The sequence below is a fragment of the Corvus hawaiiensis genome, chromosome 28 (assembly GCF_020740725.1).
Source record: "Corvus hawaiiensis isolate bCorHaw1 chromosome 28, bCorHaw1.pri.cur, whole genome shotgun sequence".
In the NCBI taxonomy this organism is placed as follows: Eukaryota; Metazoa; Chordata; class Aves; order Passeriformes; family Corvidae; genus Corvus; species Corvus hawaiiensis.
In genome coordinates, this window is record NC_063240.1 from 7,020,301 (window position 1) to 7,035,336 (window position 15,036).

The 15,036-nt window shown below is 51.7% G+C and overlaps 2 non-coding genes across 2 annotated transcripts; one reads left to right on the forward strand and one right to left on the reverse strand.

Annotated features, from left to right (window-relative positions):
- Positions 1-600: 600 nt before the first annotated feature.
- Positions 601-672, forward strand: TRNAG-UCC. The gene has a single exon. It is a non-coding gene; the product is annotated as a tRNA-Gly (tRNA).
- A 346-nt stretch (positions 673-1,018) lies between these two features.
- TRNAV-CAC lies at positions 1,019-1,091 on the reverse strand. Its single transcript has one exon. It is a non-coding gene; the product is annotated as a tRNA-Val (tRNA).
- Positions 1,092-15,036: the final 13,945 nt, after the last annotated feature.

Below are 15,036 nucleotides of genomic sequence, written 5' to 3' on the forward strand. Positions count from 1 at the left end.
GTCAGTGCCGCTCCATGTCCCGGGCGCGGGGCAGCCCCGGAAACGGGGGCGCGGGGGCGGCGGCGGCCACGGCGCGACCTCTCACCCGGCGGCGGAAGTGGCGGGAGCGCGCGCGGCGGGAGCGCGCCCCGGCGGCACGGGAGGAACCACTGCCGCTGCGGCGGGGGGAGATGCCTGCGGGAGTACGGAGCTGTCGCAGAATCACACAGAATAGATTAGGTTGGAAAAGACCTCTGAGGTCATCGAGTCCAACCGGTGACCGACAGCCGCCTTGTCATCCAGACCATGGAGCTGAGTCTGTCCTTAAACACCTCCAGGGACAGTGAGTCTGCCGCCTCCCTGGGCAGTCCGTTGCAACGTCTCCATGGAGAGGGGGGACACAGAGAGAATTGAGGCTGATACAGGGTAAAAAAGCACGGAGAGAAGATTCTTCCTCCCCTCGCCCTAGAGATGGGTCCCTAATTAAGCATTTATTGCCGTCGTGGGGCGGCTGTAGAGCCGTTCTCATCTCTCGTTGTACCCTATCCCGTGCTTCGGGAGAATGGTTGGGTCCCGCTGGGTGCTGTTGCTGAGGGAAGCCGGGGAAGAGGCTGTCAGCGGGCGTTGGTGGTATAGTGGTTAGCATAGCTGCCTTCCAAGCAGTTGACCCGGGTTCGATTCCCGGCCAACGCAGCTTCGTTTTTCCTTTCTCGTATTATTTTTTTCCCCCGTTTCTCACCGATCCGAACCGAGCTGAGATGCACCGGCGCGCGGAGCGCCCCCCCGCCTGCGCTGTGCCCGCTGTGAGCCCCGGCGGGAGCGGACGTTGCTCAGTCATGCGGCGCACGGTGCCGGTTACTTCTCTTCCCAGCGCTCGGTGGAGGCCTCGAGTGGTCAGGAGACGGCAGGGAAATAAATGAATCCGAATTTTAAAAACCCGCCTTAAACACGCCCCTACAAACAAACAAGAAAAACCAAAGCAGCACCGAAATAAAGCGCCGCAGAAAGCCACCACTTAGAACCTAAAAGCAAAAACACCTGTTTCCGCCCGGGATCGAACCGGGGACCTTTCGCGTGTGAGGCGAACGTGATAACCGCTACACTACGGAAACCCGCCGTGGCTGCTTTTCCCGTAGGGTGGAGGATGTTCCCACCATGGCGGCTGAGGCGACGCCGATCTCCCTCACGGCAACCTCAAAATAAACCGCCCGCAAACCCCGAGAAGCGCCGCGCGGGATCCCCAGTGCTTATCATTAATGACTAATTGGAGTTCCTAGAGCCCCGCTGGTCTCAGGAGGCGGCTGAGGTGCGTGGCCCGGGCAGTGTTTCGGGGATCCCCTCAGAGAGGACACAGTCCCACAGGGAGGGCTGAGGGGGCGCAGGGCGCTGCTGAAGAAATGCCTCTTTTCCCTAAGGCAGCTGCCACCAGATGTCGGTAGAATAGTGGCGACAGGGAGTGGAGCTCCCTGGAGAGCCGCCCGGGAGGGACAGGACCCGCCTGGCCCAGGGGACAGGGGCTGGAAGAGGAACGTCCCCCAAGGACAGACCTGTTGACAATCACAGATTCACAGGATGCCAGACTGGTTTGAATTGAAGGACTTTAAATCTCATCTCATTCCACCCCCTGCCATGGGCAGGGACAGCTTCCAAGGCCCCGGGGTACTCCAAGCCCTGTCCAGCCTGGGCTGGGACACTGCCAGGGATGGGGCAGCCACGGCTGCTCTGGGAATTCCATTCCAGGGCCTCAACATCCTCAGTCAAGAGCTGACAATTCCAGATAGTTATAAGTTTGTTCCTCTTACCCTACTACACTGTTAATGGCGATCCTTCTCTTTCTGGTGAAACCTCAGCCCTTGGAATCAGGTCGTAACATGAGAATTATTTTTTCCTGTTTTGTTTTCTTTGTTGAAGTGTATTTTATGCTCTGCTGGCTGCAGAAAAAAGCTTAGAAGGGAGAAATGAATCATAAACCCAGATGAAAGCAAAAAGAACCTCACTTTTAATAACACTTGCTCTTAATAAAATCTACTTTTAATTTTACAATTTCGTTTTACAGTTTCGTAGCTGATCTTTTGATTTGGGGCTAAAAGGGATAGAGAAGAGGTTGTCACATGTCCTTTAACTTCAGGGCTTGCCAGTGCTTTATTCTGATCTGATTTATGATAAGGATTATAATGTTACATCCAAGTCCGTGACAAACCTGATGTCTCGGGACTTGTTTGCTTCGTGTTGTTGTTAAACATCCCGGAGTGAAATTCTTTTTGCCTGCAGCTGGCAGAGCTGCACAGAGGACTGGTACCAACCTTTGCACCGAGCATCAGCTGAATGTGCCGGGGCAGAGCTGATCAATAGCGGGGGGCAAGGTCCCCTCCCTCGAGCAGGGCAAGTGGATCTGTGAGTGACCCAAGACCATCCATGAAAAGATTCAAATGCTTTGGGTTTTGTTTTCTTCCGCAGCCCTCTTTCAGCCTGGCGATGGGTGGAGAAAGGAGCTGCAGAGCACACAGCGCCAGGGAGGAAGCTCTTGGAAGGTACCTGTGGGAAGCAGAGGCAGGAATTCCATGAAAGACATCGTGCTGTCGGTGTGAGCTCCCAGACCCACACGGATCCCGCGGTGGTCCCTGGTTCTGGCAGCTCTGGGAGCCCTGAGAGACACCGAGTCCTGGGCTCTCTCTGGGTGCTCCTGGCGTGGGCAGCGCTGGCTTTGGGGGCACAGACAAAGCCGCCTCTTCCCGCTGCTTCCCGCTTGCTGGAATGGCTCCCGGGGATGTTCTGGCTTTTCCGACAAAGGTCCATTGTCATGGACGGCTCAAACTTTGCCCGCAGGACAAAGATCCTGCAGCATTTCGGTCTCCCTTCCAGCCCCTGACCTATCCCTCTTCCTCCGCTTCCAGCACTTCCCACCCGTGTGGCGCTGCTGGGTGTGGGAGCCCTCACGGACAGTCCCCAGAGCACGAGAAAGAACTGTCGCAGGGGAAAAAAGAACCCGGGGGCTCATCTGAGGTGAAGGCTGGATATTCTCTTCTATTATCACCAGCATCTGCCCTTTCTGAGCGAGGAGCCCTCCCCCAGCTCTCACCAGCGGCCATGCTCGGCTTTGTTTCCCTGACACGCTGCGCTGGCTGCACAGTCCCATTCTTCCCTTTTCCTCCCTCCGCTCCCAAAGCCTGCGTGGCTGTTCCAAGAGGGGAGCTGGAAGCACTGTGGAGCAGGAGAGCTGACAATCAGGGCCAGGAGACAACGCTGCCGTGCACAATACCCCCTCAATTAGCCATTCATTTCTTCTGCCTCTGAAATGGGGAGCACAGCCCTTGTGCCAGGAGATAAAACAAGAACGGCTTCAATAGCACTGATTTAAATTAGGTCAGGCTGGCTTTTGTGTGGCAGGGACCACACAATAGCTGTCACACAACGGTGGAGGGGAGCAGCATAAAGGAAAAGAGGCCAAGCAAGTGGCACAGATGCTGGGAGTTGGTGGGTGCTGGGACACGGGGGGTGTGTGCGTGGGGATAGTGGAGGGGCAGACACTCCACCAGCACGTGATGCTGAGGCATAAAAGGGGCGGCATGGTCAGCAGGGGACAGAGAAGTCACACACGGCCTGTGCAGAAATGAGCTCGGCCACACCACAGCCATGTGCCCCGGGAAACTGGTCTTTAACCACAACTGGTTATGAGACAAAGGGGTGACAAGCTTTGGACCTCTCAGGGCAAGAAGGATATTGAGGGGCTGGAGCGTGTCCAGGGAAGGGAACAGAGCTGGGGAAGGGTCTGGAGCACCAGGAGTGACTGAGGGAGCTGAGAGGGCTCAGCCTGGAGAAAAGGAGGCTCAGGGGGGACCTTCCCGATTGTTGGGGTGTCCTGTGTAGGGCCTGGAGTTGGACTGATGATCCTTGTGGGACCCTTCCAGCTCGGGGTATTCCATGATTCCATGACCTGAGTTTCAGTCCTCAGCGTTGCCCCATTTTTTTCCCCTCATAAGTTCCCCAAAAGCCCACGCCTGGCCTGAACACCTGGTGTGCTGTGAAATCCTACACTGGCTTCTTTAGGGATGGGCGTATTTGGGGAAATATCAGCAACTCCCTCAAAATGATCTCTTAACTCAGGTTCTCAAAGCCATCCAAGTGTCTGCCTTCAGAGAGAGGTCCTGGGGAGAGTTTTTCAGGAGGATGTGAGCACTGGAGCTTTGTCCCAGTTCTCCCCCCAGTTCCATTCGTATCCTTATTGCTGTTTTTACAATGGCAGTGCAGATGTTCATGTTTATCTGGCCATGGGAGGACACGAGAGCAGCGTGCTCAGAGCTATCAGCAAGAGCCTGATCTTTTCAGCAAGCTGTTGTCATGGTCTAAATGAATTTATCCAGGTAAATTCATATGCAAAGGAAGGGCAGGTAAATTTAAAAATAAGAGTCCACCCCTTCAAGTCTTCCAGGAATAAATGAATGGTCTTTTGTGCCCCAGAATGGACTTTTACAGGTACCACTTTGCTACAGTTGGGCCAAAAATCAGTGGGGGAAAATGTGAGTGTGGAAGAGTGGAAAGACATAATCAGCCACTTAATTGAGCCTTTTTGGAAGGACAGGGTGATATTCTTTTGCAGTCGCAAGAAAAAGCTGTAAACAAAAATGATACTTAAGAAAAATGTTTATTGTATTACCCAGTCATAATTTGCATGCTAAAATTGCAAGTGTTATCATTTCTACTACTGATAGTAAAAAAGTAGGTGAGCCAAAGCCCTGAGTGTGCCAGCCAGTGCCAAAAGGAGAAAACTAGGTTAAGCTGAAGTATCAGTTGTTCCTATTCCCCTTCATTTGTTTGTTCACACATGAATAATTTTTTTTTTTTAAATCCAAGACAGCTTAGGTCCACTCTGGGCCATCAGCTACAATGGCCTACATAATTCCCCGGCTGATTTAAACACACTGCTTCCCATGGGCACACACAGGCAGCGGAATATTCAGTGGCCACCAGCTGATATTGGAAAGACAGGCACTAAAAATAAGTTGTCCTTTTTTAACAGTAAGTGTAATTAAGCACTGAAATAGTGCCTGTTGCAGGGAGGTGGCCCCGGAGGCACGGAGCCAAAACGAGACATGTTGTTAAAAGGTATGTTCCCTTCAGCAGATGGTCAGAGCTCTGATGCATGAAGCACCCAGCGAAATTATCCACCCAGTTCCTGTAGGAAGCCTGTCTAGAGCAACCATAACAGCCCTAATTTCTCTCAAAATACAAATATATGGTTGCTAGTTTTCACTGCTTTACAGCTACACTATTTGGTGTATTTTTAGCTGTTTAGTTGTGAGAACACAACGAAAACAGCAACAGCCCACTTTGGTTTGCATTTTGATTTACTTTCTAAAGCCCACACTGCAGTGGAGACTGGAGGTGCCCAGGTACCAAAAGCAGCTTAACTGTGGTAGCAAAAAATGTGTTGTCTGTCAGGGGAGGTTTAGGTGAAATACCAGGGAAAGATTCTTCCCGCAGAGGGTGCTGGGCACTGCCCAGGCTCCCCAGGGAATGGGCACAGCCCCGAGGCTGCCAGAGCTCCAGGAGCATTTGGACAGCGCTCTCAGGCACAGGGTGGGATTGTGGGGGTGTCTGTGCAGGGCCAGGAGTTGAATTCTGTGGGTCCCTCCCCACTCAGGATGTTTCTACAATTCTTTGATTTGTTCTGTGATTCTGTGATTCTGCTCACTGCTTCCTCTGGTGCCTGTCCCTGCATGTGGGGTAACCCAGAGGCAGAAGAGGCAGGAGTCCAGCTCTTGTTGACAGCTTAGGGGTGTGATCATTGTGGGTTCCAAGCAAGAAGACATACAAGTTATATCTGATCATGTTATTAGTGCACACATCCATATACATAAATCAGAATGATACAATTATGTGTATATCAGCAGAGATCATTATTGTCCAGCAAATGGCATCATCTGGGATGCTCCTGAGTTGTGACGGTATAAATCCCAGTATTCTTGAGATGGACTCTATAACCTGAAATGCTCGTTGGAGTCCTTCAGCTCTCCAACAACCCAAAATCCACTGCAGAAAATAATACGTTCTGCAGAAGAATGGTTCATTCCCTGAATATTTATTTGCTGGTTTGGGCTGGAGTATTTTTCTATTATTATTATTACTATTATTTGTTTTGTTTATTTCTTCTCCTTTAATCAGCTCCAGCTGAGACAGGAGAGGGTGGGAGGAGGGTTTTGTTCCTCTGGAGAAAACAGGAGGCTGTGCCTGTGCAGCCATGGTGACAAGATCCAGGGCGCTTTCTGGCTTCCAAGCAATTTGCTCCCCACTCCTGGCTCCCAAGTAAAAGTGGGGCAGAGAAAGAGAGGAGCTTTTGTTTCTCAAGTGCTTCAGCTGTTACTTCTAATTAAGCGAAGAGCTCCAGTGCCTTCCCACTCCCCAGCCTAAGGAGGATGGAGTTGGGGCAAAAGGAGAGCCAAGAGGCTGTGGCAGCTCTCCTCTTTCCAGCTTCAGCCTGGCTGGGTGACCTGTGCCATCCTAGTGCCTCAGATTCCCTCGCTGCAGGGGGGAAGAAATGAGAGAGCCCGAGCCCAGCACGAGGCCAGATGGAAACGACCACCCTGCTGTTCAAGGTGTTATTATCGGTTTAATGCAATATGTTCCCAGCTTCCCAGACATGCTGACCATCAGCAAATTGCTCTTCCTTCTCCAGCTTTCCCTGGATGCCATCCCCTTCTCTCTGAGATGCCGGCCCCTGCTCTGAGGTCTAACAGCATTTCTCCAACCTCCCCAGTGCACCTCTTTTTAACCCCTGCTGGTGTCACCAGGATGCGCTGCAGGAGCCAGGTGAGGTGTCAAGAGCCAGGGATTGGTGGCCTTGGCACAGCTCGGTGGGGTTTGTGGGACAAGGAGAGTGGGGTGGGCAGAGGGCAGAGCTGTGACAGCTGTGAACCACAGCCCCTGCCCAGCTCTGCCACAGGGAACACAGACTGTTCAAAGCACTGCATGCTCATGGGAAGGACTGCCAAGAGGAAAAGAGGGTGGAGATGTGGAGGGAGAGAAAAAAAAAATGAATGTAGGGAATAGGAACGCTCAGGAATCCAACAGCCCTCGGACTCAAGGTCCAAGCCCTGGCTCAGCTCTGGAAGTTGCTCACCAAGGACTGAAGGAGCCCTCCAGGTCATGGCAGCTCCCCTGTGCCTCTGTGCCCACTGAACTCTGTTGGATCTCTTCAGCCTGGGATCTCACAGGGAGAAGTTCAGGCCTTCACTCGGAAACAGATGGTCTCCCTCTTGGGCCCCATCTGCCACGCAACGCTGGAGCAGTTGGTCTCTGCAGTGCTGAGCAGAATCTTGTTTACTTTCCCCTCCCATCCCCAAGGTGATCGTGGGGCAACCCAAGCCTGCTGTTTCAGCCCAGATTTCCAGGAACAGCCAGGAACTCCGAGGTGCAGGAGTGTAACCCAAGAGCAAGAGAGGGCACATGGCATTGGCCAGCCCTGATCTCTGTCACTGTTCAGCCTGGGAAGAGGGCTGTGGTTGCAGGTGGTCAGAATGTTTGGGGAGCCCTTTGTTTGGAAGAAAGCACATAGGTGAAAGGAGAAATCCAGAGGGAAGTTTCTCCAGGGCCAGGCTGCAGGAGAGGTGCCAGGAGCAATTGGTGTGTGAGCCTTATCCATGATGAATCAATTAGTGCCCAGACTGATGAGAAATACATGGTGTGTTTGGTGGAGCTGTTTGGCACTGACCTTCCCTGGAACCAAGTCCAGTAAGGTCTTTGGGTGTCTGGGCCATCTGGAAACGCTGGTGAACTCATCAGCCTCAGTGCTTCTGGCCAGGCAGAAGGCTGGTGGCTGCTCTGGGGAAGAGCCTTAATGCTTGGAAATCTCTTGTCAGCTGAAAGCCAAGGCCTGACCTGGCCTGTGTGCTGGACTCTTCCCCCTCAGCTTCCCAAGACAAGGCTGGCTAGGCAGGAGAGGTTGGAGAGATGGAGCAGCACCTGGCAGCTGCCCCTTTTTCCCCCCCTCAGGACACAGTCTCCATCCAGCAGGGATGCAGGGAAGTGTCTCATGACAGCATTAAGCACACATAAAAATAGCAGGTGAGACCAGCTCTCCTTGAGAAGCAGCAGCCAACATTGCTGCAGTATGCCTGATAAAAGAACTTTACGTCTTTTCTGGGTTCTGCTGCTGGAACTCTGTGTCAAGGACTGGAGGATATCATCCGTCCGTGCACCACCCCGTGTTTTCCAGAGACCTTAGCCCTAGCAGCCAGAGCAGCGAGGTCCTGCTCTCTCAGGTTGCCAGGTTAGGCAGTCAGTGCTCTAATGGTGCTCGCTGAGCAGAGGGCACGGAGCACCACTTTATCCCTCCCCCGAGGGTTCCCATCCGCGGAGGCTCCGGCCGGGATGCTGCCGGCGGCAGCTCCGCAGTAATCAGCCCCGAGGCAGGAAGTGGAAACTTTCTGCTTGCAGCCACTTAGTTTCATTAGAAGCATCACGAGAGAAAACGGGGCCTCAGGTGGGGCAGGGAGATGCAGCGGGTGGGGGAGAGGGGCTTGCAGCCTGTTTTTCGTGGCACTTGGCATGGCAGCTTCAGCTGGAGAGGAAAGGGGCAGAGACAGCCTGGAGCTGGGGCCTGTCACCCACACTGGTCAGAGCTCTGGGGATCGTGCAGCTGGGCAAAGTGATTGTTGCAGGATATATTATCCCTATCGCTGCAAAGAATTTTTCCCCATGTCTAGCCTAAATTTTCCTTGTTCAACACAAACACGATGCTGTTCAGAGGTGGAGTATTAAGAGCTGGAGTCGCTGCCTAATCACGTATTGATTTCAGTGGAGCTAAGCTCAATGAGAGGAGTCTGCCCGGCCTTGCTCCATCCCCCTCGTGCCCCAGGAGAATGTTTTGTGTGAGACTAAATGCCTCTGTAAGTGCCTCTCAGCTCCCTGCTCATTGAGAGCTGTTCTGCACAGACACATTGGAGCACAGGATCTGGCCTGGAATCACATTTCCTTTGGCAAGAGGGATTTTATCTACCTCAGTCTCCCTGGGCAGTGTGCTTGGTGGGGCTGTCAGTTCTCCTGAATGGGACTAAGAGCCCAGCCAGGCAAGAATTCTGCCACCAGCAGCAGCCCTCTACCCCTTGCCTCCCATTTCATTCATGTCCTTACCCAAGAGCAGAAATAAACTCAACTGCTCACCTCTAAGCCTGATTTCCTTGCTTACATTTTTCACTAAGCCAGTTCAAATGAAGCAACACATGCAGGAATTGGACTTGATGATCCATGTGGGTCCCTTCCAGCTCAGGATCTTCTACATTCTGTGCACCCTGATGGCTTTGGGAGAGCTCTGGGACAGGGACAGAGCTGGCAGGATAAATAAGACAGGGAAAAGTGACCAGAAGAACAGATTTCAAACTCCTGAAGTCTCATTCATGAAAAAGTATTGCCTCTTGTTCCTGGTCTGTGTCTCATTTGTGAACACAGATGTTCTATTATTCCCACGTGGACGAGCAGTTGTTTTCCTGTGAGCTCCTGTCCATCTTCCAGTTAAAGGGTTTGTTTGTTAGCCTTGGAGATTTCAGCAGCAATAATCCTGTTTGGAGACACCCACGCAGTTCTGCAGCAAGCTCTGCCCTGGGATGGAGAGGAGCTGGGTCAGGGAATGCAGCAGCCAGGAGATGGAGCCGCTTGGCTCCTCAGCAAGGAACAGGCAGCAGGCTCGGGAGAGAAAGCCCGGGCCCTTACAGGGCTCTTGTCCCTGATGGAACAGATGTGGCAGCTGCTTTGTGCCACAACCGCTGCGTGTTTGCCGAGCGGCCAAAGGACTCCCCGGGCTGTGCCTCGGGCTGGCACATGGGGCCTTTCATTTTCCTCAAGGGCTCTCGAGGAAGAGCTCATTGTACCTGCTCAGAATTAATTCTGCCAGTCCCCAGCCTGCTCATGGACTCCCCGTGCTGGAGTTCAAGACATGCCTTTCATTTTTTTCCTTCTGTCTGGGACAATTGATATCCTGGGATGGAGCTGCATCAACAGCCAGGACCTGATCCTAGTAAAGACCACAGGGACCTGACTTGGAGCCTCCAGGAATTGGATTCTCCAAGTCTCCCTGCAGCAGCTGCTGGCTGGCAGCTTTGTCCCATTTCCTTGTCCCCCCGACCCCAAGGATCCCTCTTTGTGCCCCATCAGCTGGAAGTGCTCTTCTGTTTGGGGCTGCCTCAGAACTGCTGGCACAACAGAGCTGTTTTGGTTCTGGCTGAGCACTCGGCATCTGAGCTCTCATGTGGTTGGAGCCCATTTTTTTGCAAGAATGAAAACAGTGGATTAATGAGCTGCTTGTGGCTAATGTGCAGGGTTTCTCAGAACTGGTGCTATTAGAGCCCAGCGTCATGTAGGAGGTAAATGGCAGCACACGGTGAATAAAGCAGTGATATAATAGGTTTAAGTAGTCCATTTCCCTTTGGAGTGTTACTGATAACAGGCCCAAATGCATACAAGACCATTCCCTTAATGAATAAGACTGCCTCTCTAGCAGAGCACACACTGCAGTGCCTCACAAGGGGTTTATTTTTCATCATTTTCATCCAAAACAAGGCTTGGGTGTTTGGGTTGGAGTGGGGTGCAGGGAGGACTATAAACATGGTCTGACTGATCTGCAGGAGACACGTCCTTATCCCAGTGTACTGGCCCTGGATATAACCAGAGGAAGATACTCAGGACAGGTCACAAGGGTGTATAAAGAATAAGGCTTCTCCCACTTGTAGTTTTGTAGCTTCCAGCAATCTGTGGGGTTTGCTTGGATGTTGCATGCAAACTATTAAGTTTAATCATCACTGATAGACCAAACCTCCATAATCTTGTCTAAAACCTTTTGAACCTATTTATATTTTCAGGCTACAAGATATCCTGTGGCAAACGAGCTCCAAAATTTAATTATGTGCTGTGTGAAAAAGCAATTCTTTTTGTTTGTTTTAAACTGGTCTGGTAATTTCACTGGGGCACTGACTCCTAGTGTGGTGAGAAACAGCATCTAAAATACCTGAGGGAAGTAGAATCCCAGATTTTATTGGAAGGGCATGTGATTATGACTTCTAAGTGTTAAAAGCACTTCTGAAAATGGAGCATAGGTTCTACTTTTAATGCTTATGAAAATATTGCCTCCAGTGCTCTTGTTTGCTCTTCAGCTTGTTTTTATTTATTTTATTTTTTTCCCTTAACCTCTCTTTACAAGCTGCCCTAGTCCCAGACAGATCCAGTTCTCAAGCTCCTTGTTTACTCTGTTTGCATGGGCTTTATTTTTTACAATATTCTCCTTTTAAGTGCTGCAGCAGCTGAGAGTCTCTTGCGAGAGCTGTGAGCACAAACCCCACCAAGGACAGGCACATGCCTCGGGGCGACCTCTTCCTCCTCATTATGTTTGTGATGGTCTCAATGTCACCAGTTCAAGCACGGGCGCACGGGGTTCAATACAACACCGAGATAAAGGCAGGAGAGACATCCCCACTCCCCCGAGGTGCGAGCGACTCTGCCGCTCCTTGATTGTGCCTTTGGCAGACACCTCATTAAAAGTGGGTTATTCCACACAAACATCCCCTTGTCCTTTCGCAGGCGTAATCTGAGCGTGGAGAGAGAGCTCAGCCCCACACCAGCGTGTCTGAGTCTGTCCAGACCCTGACTCTAACGAGCTGCTGTTCATTTGTTGCCTTCTCTGCCCTTCCTGGAGTTGTACTTTCCTGGTGCATCCTTAACTTAACACTGTCTCACAGGCAGTTTCGATCGTGCCTCCAGCTACTAGAATGAAAATTAACATTATCCAAACCAAAACCAGGACACTCCTCTTGCTAATCCTTTGCTCTTAGTCCAAATAACATTTCTCCTCAGTCGGATACACCTCCTGCATGAAACATTCCGATGTAAAACTAAGTTAACGGGTAGAGAAACCAGACTGAATCTTTCCCTTCCCATCGTGTAAATGGTGCAGTGGAAGGCGTCCCTGCCCATGGCAGGGAATGGAACTGGGTGATCTTAAAGGTCTCTTTCAACCCAAACCATTCTGTGATCCTCTGTCCTGCAGCCTCCTCCTGCTGTGCTCAAAGCGGTGCTTCTGGGTACTCTCTGCACTGCCGAGAGCTTTGCAGAGACTGCCCGCGCCTCAGTTTCCCTTTGCGCTGGAAGGTTTCTAGGTAGATTTCGCAGCACTGGGTTAACAGTTGGACTCAGTGATATCAGAGGTCTTTTCCAACTTAAACTTGCCTGTGGCTCTGTGGTCTGTGTGTGAACGAGCAGGGATTTCAGGCAGGGCTGTGCAGTGCTCAGAGGGAGATGCCTGCAGGTAGCGCCGAGCGTGCGCACGGGGGGACTGTGGAGGGAGGTGTGAGGAGCTGCTGTGTGCGTGGAGGCTGCCACGCCTGTGTGTGGGCAGAACTTCAGCTGCATGTGCTGCGAGAGGGGTTTGGGGGAGGGAGAGGAGATTGGTCTACGTGGGCGCTCTGTGCCAGCCTGCAAAGGATCCAGGTAGGCTGGATCTGAGCGTGCAGCGGCGGAAAGCTTCCATCGAGGCCTCTGCGATTATAGGAGACTTTTAAAGCACACCTCAGGAAAGGGGTCTCAAACGTGTGCTCGAGCTCCTCTGTGGAGAGCTCGCAGGGAGCGTCTGTGCTCTGGAGCTGTTGTTCAGGCTGCGGTGTGGTTTTGTTCAGAGGGGCGCGTGTGGGGTGCGTGGGAGGGCTGAGCCGGAGGCAGCTCATTGCCCGGGGAGCCGAGCACGCACCGCAGGGCTCGGCCCGAGCCACTCTGCCAGGAGCATCGCCGGATTCCACACGGGTGCTTTCTATTTTGGGTGTTTTTCCGCACACCTTTGCTCCCGTTTTCTGCCCGGCTGGCGTCAGGCCCTCGGGACCAAACCGCGGCTCTCCCGCACTTGTTGAGGAGCGTCGGCAGGAGAGGGAGCGGTTCCCTTGGAAACCTCTGGATGCCCAGCAACAAGTCGCTGACAGCTGCCATGTGACCAGGTGCATTAATCAGAAATGTTGTATGAATCAGGTCAGATGGGGCCAAAGTCCAGCGTGCTCCCCCTCGGCTGCGTTGCTAATTACTGAGCTGCAAGGGCTGCTCCGAGTACGGGGTGGAAAACAACTCCAAATAATTAAATCAAACAGTGACCTTTCTTGTCGTGGATTCTAAGTTCATCCCAGACTTTCTCCGTGAAAAAAAAAATCTGTCCAATCCCCTCTTCCACTGAAACAAATCTTGAATGCAAATGAATGAGGCAGAGGAGTCTCCGGAGGTGGAAAAGCCAGGGCGAATGAATGCGCCATGGACACAGAGAGTTCCCAGCTCTCTACTCACAACAAGCCCAACATTTCAAATGAATCTTTTGAATAAATAGATCAGGCTTGAGACACTTTGGGCTGGACAGGTACAGCTTGTGTTCATCACTCGGATCACTTTGAAAATCATATTTCTGAAGCCTCAACTGAATTTGATGGCAAGTTAGAATGCAGGGAAAGGACTTGTGTCCAAAGTCCTGCCCAACAGCCCTAAAAGAAGAGGTTGCAGCTCTCAGGAAAAAGGGCAATGCCTGTACATGCCTCATCCCTTGTGAACTGCTGCAAAATGGCTGTTCTTTGTAGACACAGAGAACTGGAGCACCTCTGCTCTGGAGCCAGGCTGGGAGAATTGGGGGGGTTCCCTTATTCTAGGTTTCCTTTCTAGTAGGATCTTCTAAGGGAATTAGGAATCCAAGGCTCCTTGTCCTTTGAGGTGTGTTGTAGCAGGACTTGGGCACCCCTCAGCATTTTCCATAAGATGTTCACACCTTCAGCTCTCATTCTTTTCACATTTCCCCCAAGTCTCTGCTTTGCCTGGACAAAGCCAAATCAATGGCTTCCAGATTTGGCTCCTGAAGGAAAATTTCTTGCAGACACACGTCCAAGGTCAGGCACCAGCAAGGCTGTAAAGTCTTCTCTTACCCCAACACCAATCTACATTCTTTGTGCTGTGACTAATTCATGGCAAGGTCATCAGGTCCTGCCAGGCTGATCCCCTGCTGCAGAGTTTGAGCCTCCCAGGCTGTTCACTGATTTGTGTCACACGCAGGTACATTCTGCCCCAAACCAGCTTTTATCTTAAGCAAAATAACGCTGTTGCCGTGGCTGGGCAGGACCTGGGCTGGTGTAAGCCAGGCAAGGGACTTGGCCCATGATCCGTGGTAGTGGGGGAAAACAAACAAACAAAAAGAGTTGGAAACAGAGCACCTGGCTTTACTGTAATTGCTCTGTAATTTGAATAGCATCCAGTGCCACTCGAAAATGGGCTCCTTCATGTCATCTGCTCTAACTTAAAGGTCTTAAGAGCCCCATATTTACTCGCAGGGATCCATTTGAAGCAGAAATTTCCCAAAATAGACCTGAATGGGGATCTCAAGTATTACCCAGAGATCTCAAGTATTACCCAGACCAAGCCTCCAACTCTGGACCATTTTGATACCTATCTAATTAATGTTGCAACCAATTATTATTTTTCCTTTGGTATAATGTGGTAACACATCCCATGCACAGGATACACCAGGAGACAAAGCTTTACCCACCAGACTGGCAATCTAGGGTAACTTAGGGCAGTCTTGAAAAATTGATGTCTGCAACCTGTGTATTTTCCATCTTAGAGGTGCAACTCAAACCCATGTCTGCTGACACCCCCAGGCAAACCCAGGAACACGAGTGTTTCTGGAGGCGAGGTTTAGGAAATAAATTTGTTTTCTGTGGTGAATGCTGTGCTCCTTGGCACACTTGAGGGAATAGCTGTCTGACCTCCTTGCTCTGGAAACAGGAGAGATCCAAACGGATCCCAGGTACTCAGATCTGGGCTGTCTTTCAGCTCAGTGTCTATGGGAAGAAATGGAGGGTTGGGGTTTGTGCAAGCCCCAAAAACAGGATGATAAGGGCTGAGAATTTAGGGTGAAACTTGGCTTGTCCATTGGAGTGAGAAACCAGAGGGTATGAGCCCCCCAGGCCAAGGGACACTGCGGCAGGATGGAGAGGACAGGCTGGTGGCGTTTGGTCCTGGGAAATCCGGAGCGAGTGACCCCCACAAAGCAAAGCT